The 9,960-nt window shown below is 35.3% G+C and overlaps 1 pseudogene; it reads right to left on the bottom strand.

Moving 5' to 3' along the window:
• Positions 1 to 2,322: 2,322 nt before the first annotated feature.
• On the bottom strand, positions 2,323 to 7,799 carry LOC106386661 (annotated as a pseudogene).
• Between the last annotated feature and the right edge of the window lie 2,161 nt (positions 7,800 to 9,960).

The following is a 9,960-nucleotide window of genomic DNA, read 5'->3' on the forward strand; positions in this document are numbered from 1 at the left end:
CTCGACAGCGTCGTGGTCGTGGTGGTACGGGGAGCCAGTCTCGGGATTCCAGCCATTTTCAGGATTCCCCTTCGCCCCACAGCTCCAACCATACATCTCCCTCTGCTGCACCCGCTCCTGCTCCTCTCGCTCCCGCTGCTGCATCCGCTCCTGTTCCTCCGGGTCCTCCGGGAGTGATGCGTGTTGCGGAGTTGGTTCAACAGCCCGGTCGTGACCATCTTCCGTATCTCACTCCGTATCCACATGGACGGGGTCAAACATGGTAATTAAACATTTTTTTTTCTTTAAATTTGGATTCATTATTAACCGTTTATTCTTTTTATTAGGTTCAACCGATCCGGGAACGGGATCAGCGCATGGATCAACCGTATGATGTACTCGGCCCTCGACAGTGGACATCCGACTTTCACTCACTTCCCTACCGACAAGCAGGTTCTGTGGTTTCGTCAGTTTGCGGTAAGTATTCTAATTTTTTACTTATATTTTTAATCTTTAATATAAATTTTCTACTAATTGTTTTTTTTTCAGCAAGAGTTCAACTGGAATTCCGATGAGACGCTCTTTATCTATCACCACTTCGTCCATAAAGTTATGGACAACTATGGGAAGCAGATCCACGAGTGGAAGAAGAAGTGGGAAATCAATAAGGTTCGATTTAATTTATTAAACAATTTTTTAATTTATTAAACTATTTTTAATTTATTAAACTATTTTCTTTTTTTTTTATTAAAAGGTCCCAAAGTCGATGAACGACACGGTCTGGAAGGAGTTGTGTGCGCATTGGGATAAGGAAGAGACGAAAGAAACTTCTTCCACCAACTCCACCAACCGCAGGAGCGACCGTAAAGGGAAGGGCATCTACAAGCATAACTTGGGTGCTCAATCTATTGCCACTCTGGGAGATCGCATGGTAAGTTCAACCGCTTTTTCTTCAATTATTTGAGTTTCAGAATTTTAATTTATTGTGCATTTCTTCTAATTTCTAATGTTTCTTTAATTTATGTTTTTTTTCAAGGCGGAAGAAAATGATGGCGAGCCGGTTGATGATCTCGCCCTAATGAGGAGGGCGTATACCAACAAGAAGACCGGCCAGATTGATGACGGTCTTGTGAGGGACGTGGTCGACCTGGTCCAAACTCAGGTGGTAGACGAAGTGTCTCAGCTTCAAACCGAGGATGACGCTTCGACGGCTTCGACCAACTTGTCCCGGTTTCGAATCAACGAAATCGTTGAATCCGTAAGTTCTTTTTTTTTAAAGTTCAATTCATTTATTTCTTGGTTTAAATTTGTAAATTTGGCTATTTTCTATTCAGTCGGTTCCAAAGAAGAAGGGACGTTTGGTCGGTTTGGGTCGTCGCACCCGGTCGGTTCCTCCTTCTTCTGCACCACCGCCCTTTGTTGATCCAGAAGTACTTACGGCTCAGTTGAAGGACAAAGATGATCGTATATCTTTGTTGGAGACCCAGATGGCGGCTCAACAGGCGGGCTATGAGGCACAGAGGAGGCTGAACCAGCAAATGATGGAGATGATGCAGAGGATGTACCCGAACGAGGTGTTCCCGGACGTGCCAGACCCGTAGTTTTTTTTTTTTCCAAAAACTCGGAATGTTTTATTTTTATTTGTGAAACTTTGAATATTAATTAATATGATTTCAATTTTAATTTTAATTTCATATTTTCGAATTTAAATTTCAGAAATTTTTTTTTTTTTAAAAATTAATATTTTTTACATTCCGAGGAAATTAATTATATTTTTTACTCGATCGATCGATGCGTTTTTGGACATAAATCCATCGATCGATCTGTTTACAAAAAACGTTCGGAATATACCGAGGGACCTGTTCCTCGGAATATACCGAGGAACTGTTCCAGGGACATTTCCCTCGGAATATTCCGAGGAACCGGTTCCTCGGAATATACCGAGGGACATGTTCCTCGGAATATTCCGAGGAATATGTCCGTCGGTATATTCCTATCGATCGATGTATATATGTCCAAAAACGCATCGATCGATGAACGTCCGAGGAAATATCCCGACGAAGTTCTCCCTCGGTAGATTCCGAGGACATTTCCGACAAACTAGTGATCCTCGGAATTTCCTCGGAAGTTTGTTTCCTCGGAATTCCGTCGGAAAATTCCGAGGGATTTCCGAGGAAAGAAGAAATTCCGAGGAAAGAAGAAATTCCGAGGAATTATTTCCGACGACTTGTTTCGTCGGTATGTCGTCGGAATAACGATATTCCGACGAAATTCCGACGATTTTTTCTCTCAGAATCCTTGCTAATCCTTGCTGTTTTCTTGTAGTGTATGACTTTATTCAGTTCATGTCTCAAAACGATGATGGTTTGTTCAACGCAAAATGTTCCAAGCAAGCTTTCTCATTAGGACAACGATGAGCATGGATGTTTTACTGATGCACAATTACTGAAACAGTTCCAGCTACAGCTCTATCAGTTTCTACAACTACCACATTATTAGAAACCTCTGTCACTGCACTCGCAACAATCTGTCCCGACCGAACCAAAAACGAATGCTGGTAATGGTTTATCCGGTTAGGGAATACCAAGACATGTGAAAAGTCAACGACCCATCTTGTCCCATTCCCAAAAACCTTTGACTTCCCTATCGTTGACTTCAACATCATCCCTGATACGTTGTTCTGATCAATCACAACTTGATCAATCTCATGAAAATTTCCTTTCACTTTCACGATCTGGAAATTTTTTCTCGATTTACTGCTAAACATGTTGTTAACGATGCTTAACCCGGAGATCTTCCCGTGTACCGATCTCAACACGATGTTCGCATCTCCTATGAAGAGAGCGTTTGTGACATGAACGTGAACAGGATCTTCAATTACTATACCTGTGTAGTCCAGATAACAGTTGTCTATCCTCGTTAAATGTGACTTCACTAGTATGCCGATTCCACCGAACCATGTAGCCTTATTGTAGCAATGCACTCCCGTGACCATATTGGCCTCGCCACTCAAGGAGATACCGATCCCAGCGGAGAAGATTACTACATCAGTAATGGCGTTATCGGTGCTCGAGAGATCGATTCCCGTCCCGGAGAATGATGGTTCTTGTTTGTCTCCCCCCTACTGTTGAATGTTGTCCGAAGAAGGAGTTTGAAATGTATGTCTCGTGGCCTCCCTTGACGTTAACCCTCTGTGTTGTGAAATGGAGGAAGTAGCAATTCGTTATACGGATACGAGCTGAGTTGATTACCAAAATTCCCCCTCCTCTGAAGCTTGAGTCGAATAGAATGTCACGAAAAGTCACGTCCTCGAAGAAGATCCCGGAGCTTGGTGGGACGAGTTCGATAAGATGCCGGTTACCAGGAAACACGTTCGATGCTCGGAAAGTCCCACCTTTTACCTGAATTACACCAATAATTAAATAGACAAAGATTCAAACATTTATTTGGTAAAATGTTAAAATTTCTAATTTTATATTTTTGACCAAAATTACAAGATGACTAGTAGCTGAAAAAAAAACGCAACCAGGAAGCAAACAGACACAAAACTACCACTAAACAAGGACTAATATAAGATTGGGGATGACGTTAGGGATGAGCGTTAGGGATGAGCATAATTACTTGTTACCCGTCATTAGCTTTGCTACTTTGTTTCTACTTGGCTTGACCGAGTCGAATATCAAGTAATTTGTTTAAATTACTTACAAATATAAAACAAGTATCATCCCTTTACTATTATTTGAGGAGCATTGTAAATAATAAACCTTTGCCTCATGTGTTATTATCAAGATTGCAATTACTTATGTGTCATCATGAGAGCTCTTCTCATAGCATTTAGTGAATAACCCTTGCTTGCCTAGACTAATTACATATAGTGCCATTGGACATTTAAGTTTCATGTTTATGCATAATATAATTGGTTTTGATGGATTATACATATATCTCTTATTTTCATGCGAGTTTTAAAAATGTATTTATTGCTTTCATGCTTATATCTTCTCATTCTTTCTTGGCTGTATTTTTTTTTTGCAACCTAACAATAGTAGTCAACTGTATTGTAATCATTATCGCATTGTAAACAAGTTTTTATTTCATATATTTCTTATTGGATGATTTTCATTCTACAAAATATAATATTGGTGTATGAGTTTTATATAGAGTGATAACACATTTAGTAGTTTGAAAAAAATAGGACCATATATTGTCAACGTTGTAGAAAGTTGCTATATTTCTAATAAACTATAGTTTACTACATAAATATAATGCATAATCTAACTTCTTTTTTAATGGTATATGTACTATGTAAGCATATATTTTAAATATTATATATAATATAATGCATAATCTAATCCTTTTTAATCTTGTATGTACTAGGTGGTACCCAAACAAATTTAGTGACTATATACATGGCAATTTTTCAATGCAATTTAATAATATTTGCCCAATATTTCAAATCATTGAATGTATAAATTAATTGCCATATATATTGGGCATTCGAAAAATTATTTCTTGATTCACACTAGAACACGGAAGATCGACATTGAATGCCATATATATTGGGCAAATATTATTAAATTTATTTACTTTCCATTATATATTCAAAAATTAGCATTCGAAAAATTATTATAGGAAAGTTTTGACTCAGACAAGTATTCGTATGGAAATTAGAACAATTTGTGCTACAATTATTTATTAATTTAAAGTCCTATACAAATTCTATTCAATTCCTTAGATTAAGCACCAAGATTCTGAAATTAAGGACTCAACCCATCACAACACGTCAATCTGGTTATATTCGATCAAGTTAATTTACAAAGTTAATTTTGTTTCCTATACGTTGATTTCTTAATTATATTACTTTCCATAATTTTAAAATTGGCAGCAAAAAGTTAGGGATTAATTCGATTTGATTTAGGCGAGATAATACTTTTTTCTCTCTAATCTTTCATAAGCGAAACCCTATAAGTGATCCCTGTATATAACATTAGACTGAAATTCATCCACATCAAAACCTACTATTTTTCTACATACAAAAAAAAATTCATGAATTTCGTCTTTGATTATGCTTACATTGTTTTTTTTATCATGATAAGGTCGATTAAAGAATGTGATTAACAATGATGGGTTTCAAAAATTATTTTTGAAAGTAACGATGTTCCAGAAATCGATGTTTTCAGAAAGAGGTATAACATTTCGTTTACTGAATTTGGTAAATATATGTGTTTAGTTTGGTAAGTTGATACTTTGTTATGGCTTTCTATAGAATTGCAAACCACGAGTTCTGAAGACACTTCTAACAGTAGTTGTGGTTTTATCAATTTTTTATTTGTTTCTTTATAAATTTGTTTCTTTCATATTTTATTATTCTGTTGCATATGTTTCATTTTATTTTATATTCATAATTTATATTATGAAAACAATAATGCTCTTGCTTTTTTTTCATCTTAAATTCATAATAAATTTATATAAGTCTTTACTTACTCTTTTAGATGTATTTCCATAAAATATAATTAAAATACTCCAATAAATTAGTCTATATAGTTTTAAAGTTATAATCTCTTTTAATCCATCACTCCGCGCAAGGCGCGGGTTACCACCTAGTTTAGTACTAAAATACAAGTAACTATTTGATGTTGTTGACTTGTTACTCATTTTTTACTAATGAATAAAAATATATTTTCCTAAATTATATAGTTTGTATTCTATTTTCGTAAATGAATTTAAACATAAAAACAAATGAGTTTTTATTTCTTAAAAATGAAGTGATTTAATTTAGAATTCCACCAAATTATTAAATAAGTTACAAATAATTATTAAATATCTTGTAAATAGTTTACAAGTAACAAGTAATAAAAACGGAGAATTTCATATTTACCACTTTCATAGTACAATTATTCATCTTTACCACCTCTAAAGAGACATTTTCAAAAATATATTCTTCAAAAAAAAATTTTATGTTTTCGAATTATATTTTTTCAAATTCGAACTTTTTATAAAAAAAATTTTTGAATTTTTTTTTCAATTTTTTTTTGAAAATCGAAAATTATGTTTGAAGCTATTTTTAAAATTTTTTCTATTTTTTAAGTATTTATTTATATATTTATTGGAATCCTAAATTTCAGTTTTTAAAAATCCTAGCCACCCATCAACTCTAAACCCTAAGTCTAGATTAGTTAACTTTAGGATATAAATGTATTTTACATTTCATTAAAAGTGATGGTAAAACTAGTTAGTATAAACATGAAAAATGGTACTATGAACGCGGTATTTGTGGCAATTTTTCTAATAAAATAATAAAAGTAACTTGCAAGTCAACTATAATTTAGCAAGTACTTGAAATGATATTGGATGCTTACCAAAAGAGGAGATGTGCGCGTAGGAAAAGGGAGAATGAACAAGTATTTGTTTTAAAAAACAAATATATGTCTAAATTTCAACTACTCATATAAACCAAGTCGGAATATCAAATATATTGGAAATACAACTACTTGATCTGTGCCCATTTTTAGATGATGTTAGGAATTTAGAGATGATGTTATGGGTAAATCAACCAAACTAAACCTAAATCCTAAATGAATCCGTTCGAGAAAAAAACTAAACTGAAAAATCGAAAAAAGTCATATACCAATTAAGGTAACTAGAAAAAAGCCTGTAGCATAGTCTTATGAGTTATGACTAAACTAAAGTTCGAAGACCAAAAACACGCTATTGCTAATGTCAATATATATACATATATATTTTTTTTTGTAAAAATGCTTAAGCAAGACTCCAGATTTAATCTCAGGGACTAACCACTAGATTTCCACCGCCGGAGGAAGGGAACCTGATAGGTTTCCCGTTCTTGTAATGGCCGGGAGATCAACAACTACACCTCCTAGATCAGCTACATGTGGCATCATGTGAAGCCCGGTTTGCAACTTAAAAGCGTCGGTTAAAGCTTCAAGTATTGCGTCACTGCTGTCTTGTCTACCAGTCGGATCAGCTCCGTAACCAATCGGGTATATCACCTTCCCCACCTGTACAAACAACTCACAATTTATAAACACGTATATATATATACCATTTTGTAGAAGCTTACTATTTTTGGAAAGTGAGAAGAAGAGGACAATCGTGGGAGAGTGGGAGTGATCGCGAGTCTTTCTTGGATCTTGTCTTGGTATTCTGAAAGTTTTGTCATATCTCTTCTTCTGAAGGATAATGTCTCTTTAAAATTCATTGAAACTGTGATGAGAAATAGTAATAAGCAAACAAAGAAATTGAGTCTCATTTTGTTTTTTTCTTTTGTTTTTTATTTGTCCTCTTCTTGACAGAGAGAGAGATTGGTTGTGAAGAAGATGCATGCAGAGAGAATGATATATATTGTTAAAACTTTTGTTAAGAGGAGCGCACGTTGTTCTCCACCTCTGTTTGTGCTTCTCTGGCGTAAGAGGTTTATTATCTTGACTAGGATTAGATTAAGGTTTTTATTTGTTTTAAAGTATGAAGTTTTCCAAAATCATGCACCATTTATAAGAATATAATACTTCTTTTTCCGGCCATGTTTTGTTTTTACGCTAAGACGAACATATATCGTTATATGTCCAACCCTTAAAGTGAAGAACACAGGGAAGATCTGGACTATTCTTTGGTTCGATCTGCGTTTGTTTCTCACTGAGATTATGATCAGGGCCGGATATGGGTGTCTTGACTTCCAATTTTTTTAAAGATTATATAAATAGGTATATCAAGGGAAAAAAATCGTCGGTATGTCGTCGGAATAACGTTATTCCGACGACATACCGACGAAACAAGTCCTCGGAAATAACTCCTCGGAAATTCATTTTTCCTCGGAAGCCGTCGAATCGTCATCCTCGGTTTGAAGGTGAGACACTTCGTCTTGCACCTGAGTTTGGACGAGGGTGACCACTTCCCTCACAAGACCGTCATCAATCTGGCCGGTCTTCTTGTTGGTATACGCCTTCTTCATTAGGGCGAGATCATCAACCAGCTTGCCATCATTTTCTTCCGCCTTGAAAAAAACATAAATGAAAGAAACATTAGAAATTAGAAGAAATGCACAAAAAATAAAATTTCAAAACTTAAATAATTGAAGAAAAAGCGGCTGAACTTACCATGCGATCCCCCAAAGAGGCAATAGATTGAGCACCCAAGTTATGCTTGAAGACGCCCTTCCCTTTACGGTCGCTCCTGCGGTTGGTGGAGTTGGTGGAAGAAGTTTCTTTCATCTCTTCATTATCCCAATGCGCACAACTTCGTACAGACCGTGTTGTTTATCGACTTTGGGACCTTTTAATAAAAAAAAAAAAATAGTTTAATAAATTAAAAAATAGTTTAATAAATTAAAAACAACCTTGTTGATTTCTCACTTCTTCTTCCACTCGTGGATCTGCTTCCCATAGTTGTCCATAATTTTATGGACGAAGTGGTGATAGATAAAGAGCGTCTCATCGGAATTCCAGTTGAATTCTTGCTGAAAAAAAACACAATTAATAGAAAATTTATATTAAAGATTAAAAATATAAGTAAAAAATTAGAATACTTACCGCAAACTGACGAAACCACAGATGCTGCTTGTCGGTAGGGAAGTCAGTGAAAGTCGGATGTCCCTTGTCGAGGGCCGAGTACATCATACGGTTGATCCATGCGCTGATCCCGTTTCCGGATCGGTTGAACCTAATCCAAAAAATTGAATTTATATACAAAAAAAGTTTTGTAAAATCCAAAAAATCGAATTTATATACAAAAATCGTTTATACAAAAAATCAAATTTATACACAAAAATCGAATTTAGATACAAAAATCGATTTTATAAATACAAAAATAATAAAAAATTTATAAAAAAATTCTAAATCAATTCAACAAAACAAATTATTCAACCAAATCACAATTCTAAACCTATTATACAACCAAATCACAATCCTAACCAATCACCCTAACAAAAATCTATCAAATCTACACAAAAACCTAACAAATAGAACCTAAGAGAGTGAGATAGGGTCCTTACATGATTTTTGTAGGTTTAGAGAGGATTCGCCGGAGAGGAAGAAGAGAGAGAAGGGGGAGATCGCCGGAGAGGAGGGAGAGGAGCCGGAGAGGAAGAAGAGAGAAATGGGGAAGAAGAAGTGTTTCGTCGTTATAAAACCTAGGGTCCAACGGATAGTTTCCGTCGGAATTTCCTCGGTTTTTTTAATTTCAATTTTGGCGAAATATTTCGCAGCTGGTTTGCCCGGTTAAATGAAAATATTCCGAGGAAATTCCGACGGACACTTAAATATACGTCGGAATTTCCTCGGATATTTCATTAATTCGAGGAAAAAGAATATCCTATGCATGTATTTCTGTTGGTTTATATTGTTCCTCGGAATTTCCTCGGAATATTCCGAGGAAATTCCGAGGAACACATGTTTGGGGTTTCAAAACATCAAATTTTTTTGCCCTATATCATTTCTTATACAAATGCAATGCATACCATTGAGGAATGTTTGCATAGATGATCATAAACTATGAAATAACAAAATTTCAAAACGAATTGTAAGTATTCCCTTTACCGTTCATTAAAGTATATAAGTGTTTCTCTTATGTTGTGGGGATTTCGTTCATACAATCGGAAAAGTGTTTATTATAGGGTAAAGAACAAATTTTTGACTTCATAATCAGTCTAAGACACTTAATAAGGGTTATATAAGTGTTATTCAAACCGCCAAACGTTGTTTTCGGTTTAAAAACCCTACTTCCTCGGAATTTCCTCGGAATATTCCGACGGAATTCCGAGGAAACCCTTATCTGCCGCGGAATTCCGTCGGAATATTCCGAGGAAATTCCGAGGAAAAAGACTCTATAATCAAATCCCTAAATCGACAAGGTCTATTCCGAGGAAATTCTGAGGAAAACCTATCTTCCCTCGGAATTTCCTCGGTATTTCTATTAAAAAAAAAAAGTCGATGCTAGACTATTTTCGAGTCATCATCACCAGATGAATCT

The sequence above is a fragment of the Brassica napus genome, chromosome C3 (genome assembly GCF_020379485.1).
Source record: "Brassica napus cultivar Da-Ae chromosome C3, Da-Ae, whole genome shotgun sequence".
Taxonomy (NCBI): domain Eukaryota; kingdom Viridiplantae; phylum Streptophyta; class Magnoliopsida; order Brassicales; family Brassicaceae; genus Brassica; species Brassica napus.